Here is a 16,186-nt window from a genome sequence, read left to right as displayed (position 1 = left end):
TGAGGTTCCCATGGGCCCACTTCTTGAGCTTGTCCAAGGTCCCTCTAGATGACATTCTATCCTTCTAACATACCACTCAGTTTAGTGTCATATGCAGATTTGCTGAGGGTGCTTTCAATCTCACTATGTCATTGATGAAGACTCTAAATAGTATTTGTGCCAGTATGGACTCCATTTGTTTCCCTGGTATTAGAGGGTCAGTAGACCTTCTGGCTGTGCTAAATATATAATTTTTAAAGTATGTCTTTTTAGTTTTGAATTGGCCTTGTTCCATTAAAACTGCTACAAACTCTGTGAAATGAGTCTAGAAAATCCTTGTGGTGCCAAAAATCTTGTTTCTATTAGTCATATTATTTTGCATTTAATATTGCCATAATGCTAGGGTGGAGGTGACCTGACAGGGATGGTTTGGAAAAAGAGATTTTTCTTTGACGTATGGTCACATCTTGTGTTAATATAATTATTATATAATTTTTCTCTTATTTTGAAGGCTTTTGTCAAAAAAAAAAAAATTTCCAGTGACTATTTCTATCTCATCTGCAAAAAACCAAAATATACTCTACTGTCACTGGGATCAAATCAGTGCCTGACTTACATAAAGACAGTTAACAGTCTTCTGCCTGTGCTTTCCATCAAATATAATGGTGAGGTATAAATTATTCAGCTCCATAATAAACCTTTCCAGCGAGTTACAATCATTTTTCCAAATCAGGAAAATATCACTGAAGTGCTATAACCATTACAAAAATTGTTTCAATTTCTTTAGGGTGTATAACAATTTTTCTTCAAACACCCCCATTTCAATCATAAGTCTTTTCATATAATCAAGAGAATACTCTTATTACTTTTTGCGCTAATCAGGACCATCAAATGCCATATCCATCCTGTGATATGGATATTCCTTTATCAGATAGGTCACTAATATTTTTTGCCATGATGGGATATTTGTAAAATATTATGCTTTATGGTCTGATGCAACTACATAAGATTGAGTTAAGCAGATGGGCCAAATTACACTGAAGTCATCAGAAGCTGCTTTAAACCCTAACTGGACAGAGGTTCTGTGGTCTTTTCTGTGTGTTGACTGGATGTATAAATATTAGAAGTAATCTTCAGACAGTAATAAACACAGCTCATATTGGTCTTGCAGAGTAACTATTAAAAATGCTAATTCATAGGCCAATGAAAGTATGGTGCCATAATTCTCATTCTTTTCCATCCATAAGTTTTTTTCAAAACTGAATTTCTGGATGACAGAGATGCAGGAGTGATCAGTTAACTTAAGCTTGAAACTGGGAAAGATTGTCATGCAGCTGTGGAATCTATGACATAGCTACTCAGCATCTGGTCTTCATGTTTATACTATTACTCTTTAGAATCTTTGGGTGTTAAGGAGTCAGGCTTTCAGATACATGTCAAGACATTTCCATTATATGATGACATGAAAAAATACTTTTTTCTAGATTTTTAAATTTTCTTAATTCCCTTATCTTCCCTTAGTATGGCAAAGCTATGCATTGGCAAGTCAAAGGTTCTAGAAAACAAGAACTTTTCACTACTATTATAGCTTCAGATATATATATTCAACTGTGGTATAATTGAATACTTGTATACCTTTACAAACGTGTGCAGTGCAACCACCCTACCAGTTGAGTGGAGAGAAATGGTACTACTTCTCTCTATTTGAGGTATGTGGAACATATTTTCATTTAATCCTTGGATGAATCATCAGACATCTCTTTTAATACCATCTATCTCTCGTTCTCCTTGAAGATATGGTCTTTCTTCATCCCCATATTTTGTTTTATTTTAACTTGGAGGTTTTTTCTTATTCTGTTTTTCTTATCTGATATGCCTAACTTCCTTGCTACACTTTTGCATATATCCCAGCTTCAATATTGCTTTTTATGAGTTTTTTTGTATGTCATATGGAACATCTCATTTATTCCTTTTTACATCCACATCATTTAGCCCTCATAGCAGCTTTTACAATCATGGTATCTTCAAATTCTTCTGTATCCTAACCTGTCTTCAGATGGAGACTGAGCGACTGTTCTCTTCCTGAAGAGCAGTTTGATTTTAGCTCCAATGTGAAATTATGAGAGAGACTTTGACATTTTGTTGATATCAACTTGCATTCTGTTCCCCATCAGAGGAGAAGGTGGACTTTTCAGATGCAATCAAGACCTCTGAATATATAAGAAAGAATTCAGAATCCTGTGGAAGTAATTCAAAAGGAAATAAAGAGGATTAAAAAAGGAAATAAAATATTAAAAGGAAATAAAAAAGATTATTAGCTTCAAGAAGGCAATATGAAAATTGATATTGGTCCAGATAAATTTAGAGAAACATCAATTTTTATTAAACTGGAAGAATTTGTTTTAGTAGATAAGCCAAAAAAAAAAAAAGCAAACCTAAAAACAAACAAACAAACCAAACCAAACCAAAAATCAAAAACCCCCACAACAACAACAAGAAGGAAACCCACAAAAAAACTCCCTTAACAACATAAATGCTTCAAATTTTAGTTGTTACTACAGTATCTTATGAGCTCTTTTTCTTAAAAAGATTGGGACTGATTGCATTAATTTTTACCCTTCTATAGAAAGGGGATTTGGATATGAATCACATTCTATTAAAATAGAATAAAATAAATTTCAACCTGCCTATGCTTCCCAGATATGCAGGAAACAAAATATTTCTCTGACTCTCACTAAGGTGACCCATACATTCATTCACGTGTATTAAATTGACACCTCTCTCATCCAAATTCACAATGGATTCTTTGTTAGATTAGAAAAAAATTCTTGAATAAACCCAAGATATGTCTTCATAAATATTAGAAATATTGTAAAGGGAAATTCTTTATCTTTTATCAGCATTATAGAATAACTGCAGAGTGAGTACATTTTGTATCACAGGGACAAGAATCACAACAGTATGAATGACTTGAATTACCTTGGGTATTTTCCTAGCTATAAAGCGATTTATTCCTTATTGCTGGAAGGTAATACTTGTGCTGAAAAATGGGACACAATGCTTAATTGAAATTTTTTTTATGTACATAAAGGCTGCTTACATTTCTTAGAACTGAATGGCATAAGAATGCTGCAACATTGAAGTACACAGAGTGCTGTCACTTGCTGTTACTATGGGGGAAAGTATTGAAATAATTTTGCACATAATGAATGATCATGAGGACGTTCAAAAAGGCTGAGGGAAAGAGAGATTTCAGTGAACATAACAGATGCATAGCTGTTGTCTCATATAGGGCAAATTACATCCTCATATTACAATTTTCAAAATAATTTCTAAGACTTTTGATTATGAATCTGTAGACGTTATGTTCAAAGAATTTGTATCTCACTGTTCTTTCTCCCTAGAAACAAACCCCTTTCTGGCAACAGCAAGTTAAACCACTTCTCTGATGGGGAAATTTTGGTAGAAAACTCAGATGGTAAGGAAATAAAAGAACATACATTTCCAACATTGTAAATACTGGATGAGGTGAACTCTGCATCATGTTTACTTTCACATTTATTTCACATACGCCTGATCTACGCTCCGAATTTTTGCTGGATGGGTCTTCCCTCGGAAAGCCTCAGAAACTCCTATCTAGAAAGTCTATAAGGACTAAGCATTTGGTATTTAAAATTTGTATTTTTAGTGCAGATAGATTTGATCTCATCCTTTGCTACTGGATTTATTATGGATACACTCTGTGTAACAAGCAGAATTAACAGATCCCCTGTCTTAAGAAACAGGAATACTTTGGATCTCTATTTTATCAAGAAAGATGTCCATTTAATTATCAGAGCCATGAAAGAGAAAAAGATCTAGTATACTATCAGATGCATAATTCTGCTAAAAGCTGCTAAATTCTGCTTTGCTGTTTTCAAAATGAAAATGGCAAAATAAATATATATCAATATCTTTCCATATAATATTGTCATTATGAAGGGTGTCACATATAGAATTTTGAATTCTATATCCTTATAATCTGTTGCTTTTTCTGATACAGAATTGAATAACCATAAGTAATAGGAACAAAAACAAAAATATGTGATTCCATAGCTACATTTGCTACCCTTAAACAGGTTGCAAATTAAAATAATACCAGAGAAGTGTTCTAAGTATATTTGAGTATCAAAACAGATGGAGATTTATATGACACCATTTAACATTGCATTCTTAGCAAAGTATTTCTAAGTGTTATCTGATTTCCTGGTGATAGAAAAGAAGAATATTTCACCATCTGTATTGCAGCTTTATTAATTTTTTTACTCTTGTAAAAATTAAAAAGTACTGAAGTGCATAACCACAAATTTTGCCTTCACCCCAGAAGTTTTCTAGTTTTGGTGCTGGAAAATACTGGAAGATACACAGATAGCTATAGCAATAAAATAATAATAATGATAATGCCTAAGGAGTAATTTGATTCAATATATAGAATGAGATACTCTTAGAATATTGCATTAAAAAGTCTAATCAATAATATTACTGCTTGTATGTATTTCCAATGATGTTTGCATACTGACTGGTGAAGCTAAGCATATATATACTATAAATCAATACAGAGACAGAGCAAATAAGAGCTCTGTGAAATTGAGTACAGATAAGTATAGCATATGAGGAAAGAATGGTCTTCAAATGTCATGGTGTTCTTGGCAAACGGAAATGGGGAAAGATTCAAATTCACCCATCAGACCACTTTTTAAAAATTCTGATCAATCAGTTGTGGGGCTGAATGTGCTGTGAATGAAAAGGATTTTCTTTCTGATATACTTATTTAATGTTTGAATTGTAGAAACCAGAAACAAGACACCTTTTCAGAAAATCGGTAAGAGTTTGCTATTGTGTTCACCTAGACAAAATAATCAGATTTACGGAAGATTTACTTAACTTTTGTGCTCTTACTAAGGATTACAAAAGTAATCTGCATACTTTGGAGATGAACTTGTATATATTAATTTCAAAATGCCTGTGACTACTGCTCACTTGTGAAACTTAAGACTGCTGTACCTAAAGCTAGAATTAGACCAGTTTAAATCTTATCAGTACCAGTATTTCTACTGGGACTACACTTTCGCTTTGAACGTCAAACATGTTTCAAGAATATTGCAGCAGTTTAGTAATGTGTTCAATCACAGATAATTTAATCAGAGCATAAAATTAATTAAATGGCATTCACCACTATTTTAATGTTGCTGATTATGTCAAATAATGGATAGAAACAACCTTTTGACTGTTGCCAGAGACAAAATAAAAACCACTAATTCTGTAACTTCATTCTCAGCAAGGCTTGATTCTTGCATCACTATGAGCAAAGAAAATGGCAGTGTTCAGGGTATAGTAAAAGCATGACTTTGGCCTGAGGAAAGTACAGGCAGAAAAATTATTGCTACAGCCATTTTGTCTTGCCTAATTTCTAAAGACAGAGGACAGGATAGGATAGGATAGGATACGATACAGAGCACTGTCCTGCAGATGCCTGCACAGGGCTGTCAGACACCTGAGACTTTTACCTTCAGAAGCAGTCATTGCAGGCTGCTGCATCTAAATTGATATTACACACCCATGTTTATCAAAACATCACTAGCATAAGGGATCTAGCTAGCTCTTCTGTTTGATTTCTTCAGTCTAGGTAGCTATCTAACACGTCTGTCTGTCATATATGCAAGCTACTTTAGGTATCCAGACGACCAGATTTAGGTGTCTTAGGTAAAGATCAATAGCTCCCTAAGCCCCTTTGACTAGGGTGAATGGATGCAAGATTAGCCATCTATTGCAACATTAAGTGGTCTGTAGTATCCAAGACATCTCTACGTGGGGCTAGTATTCATGACAAGTTAAAAAAGGATGTGGAAAACATAATTATGGAGCAGCAACTGATGTCTAGATGCATATAGTAACACTACATATCTGTGTTGATAAAGCTGAAACCTGTATAGATCCCCTATGACTATGAGGAAGCTTAGATACCTATATCATGTACCAATACCTACATTGTAGTCACCTAAATTTAGGTGAGTTGTAAGATTAGACAATTGCATCCTGAGAGGTTCATTTCATTGCCCAATACACCTTTGGAGATGCACTAGGACAATAAGATTAGACTCCAAGGTGTCATGAGTTTTCATTGTCATGTCTGACAATGTTTGGGTAGCCTAGCTTTCAGTAAGCAAATGAAGAAGCTGACATTTCTCTTATTTTTACTCTCAGAAAAAAAAGTGGCTCCAGCTACATTGCCTGTACCATTTCCATTAATTTTAAAGATACTTAAAGATACTTTAAATTAATCTCATGAAAGAAGGCCCCTATTTTAAAAATGTATATTTAGTGCTGAAAAATGTATAAAGGATTTTAAAGTGAACATCCAATTTTCACTAATATCAGTGGAAGTTACTACTGCGTGAAGGAACAAGCTTCAGGATGGGAGAGGTTCCAGGTGTGGAGAAAAACATACAGCAATCGACAGGACTTCATGATAGGGACTTTACAGTTCTTACGTGTTTATAAATATACACATTGTATGTTTCCCCAGGATTTGTATCTCCCGGGCATGCCCAGGCACACCCGCTTCCCTGCTTCCCCGCTCCTCTCTCTGACAGGCTGCAGAAGCTGCAGAGAGGAGACAGTTACCATTCGCCCGGTTCCTCCCACATTCCTCCCCCTTTGCCTGTGTCCCTATCCCGATTTGTTCCCCCGTTTGTCTGTCTCATGCTCCACCCCGTATTCTAGCCCTTTCCCCGCCTAGACCCATAAAACCTCTGGAAACCTCAATAAAGTATTCCACTTGCACCTCTACGTTATCTCCGGCCCTAGCCTCCCTCGAACCGTGGCACTACTGAGTTTGAAAATTTCAGTAGCACTTACCTACATTCTTAGCAATCTAAAAAAAATCCAAAATCTATTTAAAAAGTGCTTGTCTAGAAAAAAAAAAAATCAATAAATCAAACTCCTCAGTTAAATCACAAAGCAAACGTGTTGTGTTTTAAAATGTCAACAGCTTAGGTTAGAATCTAATTAAAAATTTTGTAAATCCTGTAGTTTTTCATCTTTTTTTTTTTAAAATATAGGATACAGGGAAAAATGTCTAGAGTGCATTAGATTAATTATTAGATGATCTGAATCCTTAAGAAATAGACACCCTTCAGAAAAAACTTCTTCTGCTTTCCACCCATTCATTCATTCTTATGAAGCTGTGTTTAGTGCTTAACACTGTGTAATTGTTAAACTCACCCCTACCTTGATGAAGCTCTGTATCCCAAGTTAAAGCTGAAGAGACATTTTTTGTCTCAAAATTGTATATGGGTGGAAGCCCTAGACTCCATACAGCCCCAAATGTAACATCATGAATGTGATGTCCTTACAAGTCAGCAGTATAACTTATACAAAGGGCAAACATCACACTCAAATAATGGAACTCAAAAACTGGAACTGTTTGTATTTTCTTGCTTGACTATAATGTTAGATGTATACATTATTTATTAATGGAGGATGGATTTTTCTTTTGATTAAATGCAACTGTTACTTTAACAAACAGATATGAGATCCCCAAGCTCTTGATGTGCAGGGAATTTTGTCCATGCATGCCATGCCAATGGATTGTCAGTAATGGAAAGTGACGGAGTGTGGACGGGAAGGGACTTTGCTGAAATATCCTTACTTTCATGGTAATCTACCAGCTACAAATGTTTGTCTCAAAGGACTGCACCTTTCTATAATTGCTACATTTTGTCTGAAACTGTAAAACATTGTTCTTCTCACTAAAGCTGTTGAGAATAAGGTCTAACGTTTTCATGTTAGAAGAAAAAACAATCTGTTTAAATTTAGAATTCAGTAATAGAGGAATTCAGCTTTGAATAAATAATCTAATAGTGTTGGAGTATATTATCAGATCTTAGATATTCTCCCAATGGATGAGCTAACTGTGGGTTATCTACTGTTGTTGCCAGATTGCTGTAAGATAACAGGTATAGGAAAGCAAATAAACAAAAGAAATCCCACGAGAACTCTGTCCACTCTATTTCATTCTATTCCATAATGATATTACAGTAACTTATTTTTTTTACTTCTGAGCTCAGTGATCTCAGTTTTGATGACTGTCTTTTAGCTGCAGCTTCACTGGGACGTGTTGCAATACCTGACAGTTGTTACCATAGCCCAGTCTTGGCACTAGGAGTGAGATTCCCCTTACTTGATTTCAAACCTATAAACATCAAATGTCTGAGTTTTCTCTACATTCACTGAAGATAGATAACTCCAGAAAGTGAGTAATCTGCTAAATGCTTTTTCTCTGTATTAATTAACTTCTGGAGCTGCCTGCCTCTCTGCTTTATACCAGGTAGAGTTTATATGACTAGTTGGCTAAATTTTACAGAGATTAATTTCCATCTCAAAGTCTATTGACTGTACATGAAAGTATCAATCTCATTTCATTAATGTACTTCAAAGCATTATTCCAAAATAATTGTTGGGGTTTTTTTTTCATAGATCTACTACTTCCTAATGCTTATTAGTTAATATTTAAGGTGTATTTAATAAAATAAAACTTCATTCAGTTACAATATTGATTCATGACCTTTCACAAAAGTATGAAATGCTTTGCAGTTAGGTAACTGAGTAACTAACAAACTGTTTTTCTACAAAGGAATTAGCTGGTTCCAAAAAACTAGGGTTTTTTATATGAGTCTGAAGTACAGCTCTTCTGTAAAATGAAAGCACTCCTATTAATTGACCTGAACTAAAAAGCTCTATGTGTAATATATACTATGCAGATTCAAAAGTGTGAAAGGCCACAACAGAGAAGATGGATCCTCACTCCCAGAGCTGAAAGGTTCATTATCACCACCAAGTGTCATCAAGAGGATACAAATAACAGGGTATCAGACAATGACATTCATGGTTAAAATTTTGAATATTGTGAAGTAGCATAAATTACATCTTTGATTATGTAAGAGTGATAACAGGCTCTAAACAAGACTATTTGCATATGAAAAGTTACATGGAAACTAGCAGATAAAAGATTCAACAAAGGAGCACATTTGTTATAAGCTGAAAGTCAAAGTTGGACTATAGTAAAAGCAAAACTGATAATAAAACAAAATTTACTGTGTAACCAGGCAAATTGCTGATAGGTAGACTTGCTATATGTAATCTAGAGTTGAAAGCAGCTAAATTCAAGCAAGAGAGTTCCAAAGTATCAGGTGTTAAAAATAACATGCTTTTCTTAACCCTTAGAACTGCATTAGAATTCAGTAAGTAAATCTGTTCCAGTCACGTTTATCTCTTTTTACAATATTAATGTGAGAGATGAAGACCTAAATTGACCAGTATATGCTAGAGTTCTTCCAATATAATTTCATTAACAAATGCACACAAGAAAATTTAATGACCATGGAAGCATAGTAAAAGTTCTGGACTTCACACCTGATCCTCTGTATTCCATACCTGTTGACCTGATTTTCTGATCTGTTTTGAGTATCTCCAGCATTGTATCTTCCATAGGCTCACTCCATTGAGCTCATTATCCAATTGGATATAATGGTGTGTTTTCTTTCTCAGTTTTTCACTTTAAAGGACTGAACTGGTTTTAAACTCCGGGTCTAAAAGGGATTTTAACAATGAATGCTAAATGGGTGGAGGATTCTGCCCTCAGGCCTATTATGAGACACTTCCTTACTAATTTTGCTGCTTTCTATGTTTCACTGACTTCCCAGTGTTGTACAGCCAACCTGAGCAAGCACCTCTTGCTTTTGAATACAGGAAGTGCCCAGAGCTATAGTTAGGTTGAGGGGATGTTGTTCTTGGAACCAGTTCTTTCCTATATCTTGTTATCTCTCATAAATCTTGGTGCAGCCATGGGGTAAACCAGATTAAGTGTTCAGCACAATACTTACTCCAGTCAAAGCAACTGCTAACTTATTTGTAACACTACAAAGAGCAAGGAAAGTACTGCTCTAGCCAGTGTGGATAACCATTAACAAGAAAGCACTTTTCTAGTCAAGACCAAGATAGTGAGAAAAGTTTCATATTTTAATAATTCAATATAAAACCACACCTCTTTGCTAAGTATCAATTCTCAGGAAGTGATAAAGAACCTTCCTGAGTCATTATCTGAAAGAAGCAGCCTTTTAAAATCAGCAGCCCATACAGCTGAAAACTCTAGTCCCACAGGTTATTTTTTCCAGCGGCATTTCCAGCCTGGGAGGTTGCCAAAGCCAGCAAATGCTATTGATATCCTGGTGTACAAGTCAAAAGTGCGACTGAGCCTACTAATCAGGTTACCTTGCCCCTGCTTTTTAGCTGCCTCTTCTTTCCTCCCTTGCTTGCAGTTGGGAAGTCTGGCCCTGAGACCTGTACTAGCTCCAGTGCTCATTGAGGTAATCTAGAAGAAATAATCTTTTTTTTTTTTTTTGATGACATGTAAGGGGAGGGAAGATGAGGCAAACGGACTATCTTCTGACTTCAAGAGATGGATCATTTCAACAAGATGTTCAATAAAATGCCAGAACTGACACAAGGGAAAATACCTGGCCATGAGTAGTGAAGGAAGGCATGTGAAAAAGGAATCAAGTGATCTCAGCTCTATTTTCTAAGTGTACTTCAGCTTCTATTTCACTTCTCAACTACAGGTATAAAGGTTATACCTGCAGTATGATTCCCCTAAGGACAACTAATGGTCTGACAATGATAGAGTTTGGCTCTGTTTATTTGCAATAAATCTTTAGGAGTTATAGGACCACATGTTTTTTTATGCCAAAGGCATTTGAAGCCAGCCTTCTTAGTCATTGAATTAGTTGTTTTGTTTGAGGGAATAAATGGTTGAAGCCACTTTGAGGCTAGTTTGTGGGAATTCACATCCCTGGTAATCTGTGAAGAATCCCTTTTCTCTGACATATTGTTTTGTGCTACATATGCCTAAATTGTGCCTAGGTTTTCACCATATATGAGAACTGTCTCATCTAACTTTAGATGTATGTGTCTACTACAGCTGACCTAATTCTACTTTGCACTTTCAGTCAGAGAAAAAGTAATTTTTAAGGTAGTTTCACACAACTAAACTATACCAGGAAAGGTCTCTTTCTCTTATTGCCCACAGTGGAAACATACTGTCAAGTTTAGATGTATCTTTTCTAGACATCTGACTTTGTTCTGCAGAGTGGATAAGCTCTGAAGCAAGTGGTGTGATGCAATCACACACAAGCAAGTACTGTGATGCAAGCTGTGAAGGTGAAACCCTTGCAATACTACTCAAGTTTTGTGGGCTTTACACCACAATAGTTCCAGTCCAAACCCCTGCGCTGCTTCCTGGCATGTCCAGTTCCCAGGCTGGGGTGGGGGATGGCACCTGATTGTGAGACCCTGCCCTGCCACCTCCCTCAGGGGCTCCTGCAGCTCCCAGCCCCAGACAGCCATGTTGCATCAATGATTGTCCAGAAGTGATTGCTCTGCATTGCTCAAACCACCTCTTTAGCTTCATCAAAGCTGAATCCAATTTGAGTGCTGAGAACATTGGGTGATGTCAATTGGGTAACTGGGAAAGTGGTAAATTGAGCTGACCTGAAAATCCATTTCTAAAGCAGCCTCTTGATCCAAAGTAAAAGGCCTGTCTTCCACTGGCCACTCAAAAAGGTGTCTTTCTCTTTCCCATCCTCTATCCTTTCTGTCAGCATCATACAAAATAAATATCTTGCTATGACTAAGATGTCTGCAGAACCAGAGAAACTGGATCTCATGAGCAGTATGTTTTTAAGGACTACATCCACTGCCCAGTCATAAGGGAACAATTCTGTTATCAGAATTTGTTCCCAATGGAAAAATTATTTCAGACAGCAGTCTTCTGTCACTTATTACAGTCTTTTATGGAAAATCTTTTAAGAAAACCAGCCACACAGAAGGATCTATATAAATGAAACCTGTTTTAACACCAGTAAAAGAGATCAAGGTCAACCCACCACAGTCACCTGTGGATGTGACAATCTAACAGTGTTCATAAAATATCACAAAAGAATAGTTTGATAACTATTATCACAACAATTCTATGGACACTGTTAGATTGTCACCTCTAGAGGTGACTGGTTGTCAGATGCCCACCCAGCTGCTCTCATGCTCCCCCTCCTCAATAGGACAAGGTGAGAAAATAAGGAAAAGCTCATCGTCTGAGATAAAGACGCTCTCCAATTACCATCACAGGCAGAACAGACTTGGGGAAAATTTAATTTAAATTATTTCCAATTTAAAACAGAGTTGGAAGATGAGAAACAAAGATAAAATCTAAACCACCCTCCACCCATCCCTAACAACACAAGGGGAATAGGGAATGATGGTAGTAGTCAGTCCATAACAGCTCTTCTCTGCTGTCCCTTCCTCCTCACATTTATCTGCTGATACTGCATGGCCTCTCCGTGGCTGCAACTTCCTTCAGGAATATCCCCCTGTTTCAGTGTGGGGTCCTCCCTGTGCTGCAGTGAAGATACCTGCTCCACCATGGTCTCCTCTGGGGGCTGGCTGACTACTCTGGGGATTCTCTGCTTTGCTTGGAGCACCTACTCGTCCTCCTCCTCCTCCTCTCACCTTTGTCTGTAGGGCTGTTTCTCATGCATTTTTCCTCTTGGTCAGTTTTTTTGGCCTTTCTTAAACCTTCTTTCCCCGAGGTGCCACCTGCTTGGCTGCAGAGCTCAGTAGTGCCTCCTGCAGCCCCTACTGCCGGTAGATGAGCATCTGCACCCAGTGCAGTGACAATAACCTTATTGTCAATTGCTTTGCCAATTAAAGAGTTTATATTCTAAGCTGAGTTATATACCTATGCTATCATCAAACTCATGTTTTTTCTGATGCTGAATGTTAATTTTTAAATGAGGATTGCATTAGAAGAACTGAAGGAATTTTGAGAGAGTATCTACCAAAGACAGCAATCTTGTTTTCTTGTATCACATTGTATATTATCTATAGTGGAAAGTGCATAAATAGATGAGGCATAAATTATACAGCTTCTTCGTGTTTTCATCCTGCAGTATATACTCATAACAGGTCTAAATTATATATAAATTGTAAAATGCACTCTGAATAGGTTTTTGCAAATATATGATTGAAAGGGCAGATTAGTGCACAAAATCATACCCCCATCCAGCTGGGTACATGTGAAGCTGACAATGCCAAAGCAGGCTGCCAGTAACCCAGCTAAACAAAAACTCACCCCATAACTCAGTGTCTGTACACTGCAAAATCTCCCTCCTCACTGCAAGTATCCAGCGAGCTGTGCAGACTTCCACCAGACACTGCCACAGAACTCCAACAGTTGGAGTTGGCTGGATATTTCATTCTATTCAAATTAGTGCTTTTCCCCATACAAACTGAAATGAACAGCAATATCTCTTCCTGTCTATCCCGTGTAAATGCTGTTCAAGAGCTAATGAGCATATTCAGATTGTTATTGCCATTTAGATTGGTACCACTTGTTATGGTAGTAATAGGAACAAAGTGATCAGCTTTTAAAAGATAATGTTGTCTTGACAAGTATGGAAAATTATGAGATGTTTCATGGAACTACTTTAAGTTTTACAGGACCTGTGTTGAGCCACTTGAAAATGGAGAGTTTGACTGCAAATTGGACTGAAAATAATGGATCTTAGGTTGCCCATGGGAAGATCATTTTCAAAGGAACTCATTCTAAGGCTGTGGAACATAAAGTACCTGTTAACATGCACAAAATATATTTGTTCATTCTGTAGCTACTAGTTTTAATATCTGAACTATAAATGATATCTCAGTTGAGGGGCAGGTAACATTTGCTTGTGTAAGTTACAAAAAAATACCTATCCTTCTATGAGAGAAATAGTAACTGGAGACATCCATTGTTAAAAATCTTCAGATCCTCACAGAAGCTGATTTGCCAGAAGCTATTAATTTTTATTTTTTTTTTTAAAGGTAGGGAATTTGGACATCAAAATAAACAGGTTGCATAGCATTGGTTTTTTGTGTGGCATCTTGCATAATGTAACACTTGAGACCTTGGAGCATGAAACATAGTACCAAATAACAAACAGATCCCAATATGGAGCTAGAAGACTGAAAGTTTGGAAAGCACTGATGACAGAGTATTGCATAGCCCGCATTACTTACAGCACCTTTCTGGAAGGCAAAATTAATTTGGTTTCTAGAGAAGCCTTAAGGACAGTTTTGTTGGCATAAGAGAAATAAGCTGACACATGCTGGCAGGGGATCTGGAAAGTTCTGCCAGGGTCACAGGGCAGGTTGACTTCATTATACACAAAGGCAGAGTATTCTGAAACTGTGGCCCAAGCCAGACCTTCAGCTCTGAGATAAAGTGACAGCTCTGTGGAAAGTGAACCCATGCTTGATGCAAGTTATGGCAACTCTGTTCCTGAGAGAGGTCTAAGAAAGTGCTCCACTGGAGTAATTAAAACTATGATAATTTGCCTGAAAACTTGTCCCAGGGATTCACAGTCACCTCAGGTTTTTCTTGCCTCACTGTTTTGTCTTTTTCTCTTTCTTTTTCCGTCTTATTTTCAGATACTCTTGTGTATTATGGATCTAATGAGCAATCTGGGTGATATCACAGAAATTTAAGCAGAAGACAGTAAGGGAAAAGAATTCCATATGATCCTGAGGAAGGAGTAACAGTTTTAAGGCAGGTTAAAGCTGGCAAACAGAAAAAAAGAAGGTTTGTTTTCACTGTGTTCTGTGTCCAGAATAAACACATTCTGAAATACTCAAAGGTAATTTAGATATTCAACATTACCTGGCTTGGTTTCATGGTACCAAGAGTGTATTCCTTCTTGCTCAAAATATACCTGGAAATGATTTTTAAATGTGTATGTCAAAGCAGATTGCATGGTGCTATTTGGAGGTGAACCTCTCATCCTGTGACCTCACATCACTTCCCATACAGTGCAGCTCACAGAAGTGTAATAGCAAAAAATACACTTCACAGCATAAGGGGAAGCAGGTCAAAAAGGTGAAGGGAAAAGGGTGTAAGTAACTCAAATTCCTCTATGGATTTAGGCATTGATTGTCCAAAGCTGTAATCTGGTTGCTTAGTGATTGCTTTTCAGTGATTTTACACCAGTGCATAAACTCCTTGGGGAGAACACTGATATGACAGTGTCAGATTTGCTGCCTTTTATCAAGTTCCTCTCCAATTCCAGAAAGCGAGTTTGGGAGTGTAGACAAGATAAACCACTAAAAGTATCGCAACCTGAATTTCTCACTGTGCCTGTACTGGGGGTACAGAGTTCCTCTTGTGCCAAACATGCATTTTAGTGCTGTAAAAGACAGCTAACATTCCTGTCTTTTGAAAACAACACTTGTAAGCACTCTGTGGATCAGAAGAAATTGCTCTTATCTTGTAGCTTTAGGCCACTGGTTTAAGTCCAAGCTGACATTTGCAGCTCACTTGAGTCCCTGGTGGACAGACATCTACCACACAAAAACCACTGTACATAATCTTGTAAACTTGGCAGTCACTGAATTACAGGGGACTAAAACTGATGCTGACACAGAACAAATTACCCAGAATAGTAGGGAAGGGTCTGAGAATGTGATGGGTCAGAGGCAAAAGAGGGACAGAAAGTTGAAAATTCTTATTTGGTCACCAGTTATTACTTTTGCTCTAAATTAAATTGCTCTTTTGTCAAGCTTCTTAGACATTGAAGAAAATTAAGAGAGAAACAGCTGCTGTTTCACAGTTTTTAAGCAAGGTCTGTTCATAAGAGAAAAAATGGGAAATGTGTGTTTAAAGAATATGATAGGATCATCACTGAGAAATTTTTCATGCACTTGTTAAATTGGAAGGAGTCCACTGCTACATGAATTTGCACATTTTTTGCTTACACAATGAAGTAAAAGAGATCAGCACAGAGCGAAATAGATCCTTTGTTATGAAAAATAAAACATGACCACATTTATTCCTCCTTATGAGGTGAAAACACACAAAATCAGAGGCAGAATTACTATACAGACATCCACTTACAGATGTGGACTCACCTATACACAGTATTGTTTTGCTTCTGAACACTGAAGCACATTCAAATATTGAACATGTCCCACACAACACCGCACAGTAAAGAATCTATGCTCCCAAGCTTATCTCTTATATGTAAACCTTGTGGTCTTGCCAGTCATCTGTCCATGTTAACAAGCAGAACAAATCTGCTTGTTA

Source organism: Manacus vitellinus, unplaced genomic scaffold (genome assembly GCF_001715985.3).
Source record: "Manacus vitellinus isolate BGI_N305 unplaced genomic scaffold, ASM171598v3 scaffold_2_pilon, whole genome shotgun sequence".
In the NCBI taxonomy this organism is placed as follows: domain Eukaryota; kingdom Metazoa; phylum Chordata; class Aves; order Passeriformes; family Pipridae; genus Manacus; species Manacus vitellinus.
The sequence above is the reverse complement of the archived record's forward strand: the minus strand, read 5'-3'. Positions refer to the sequence as shown.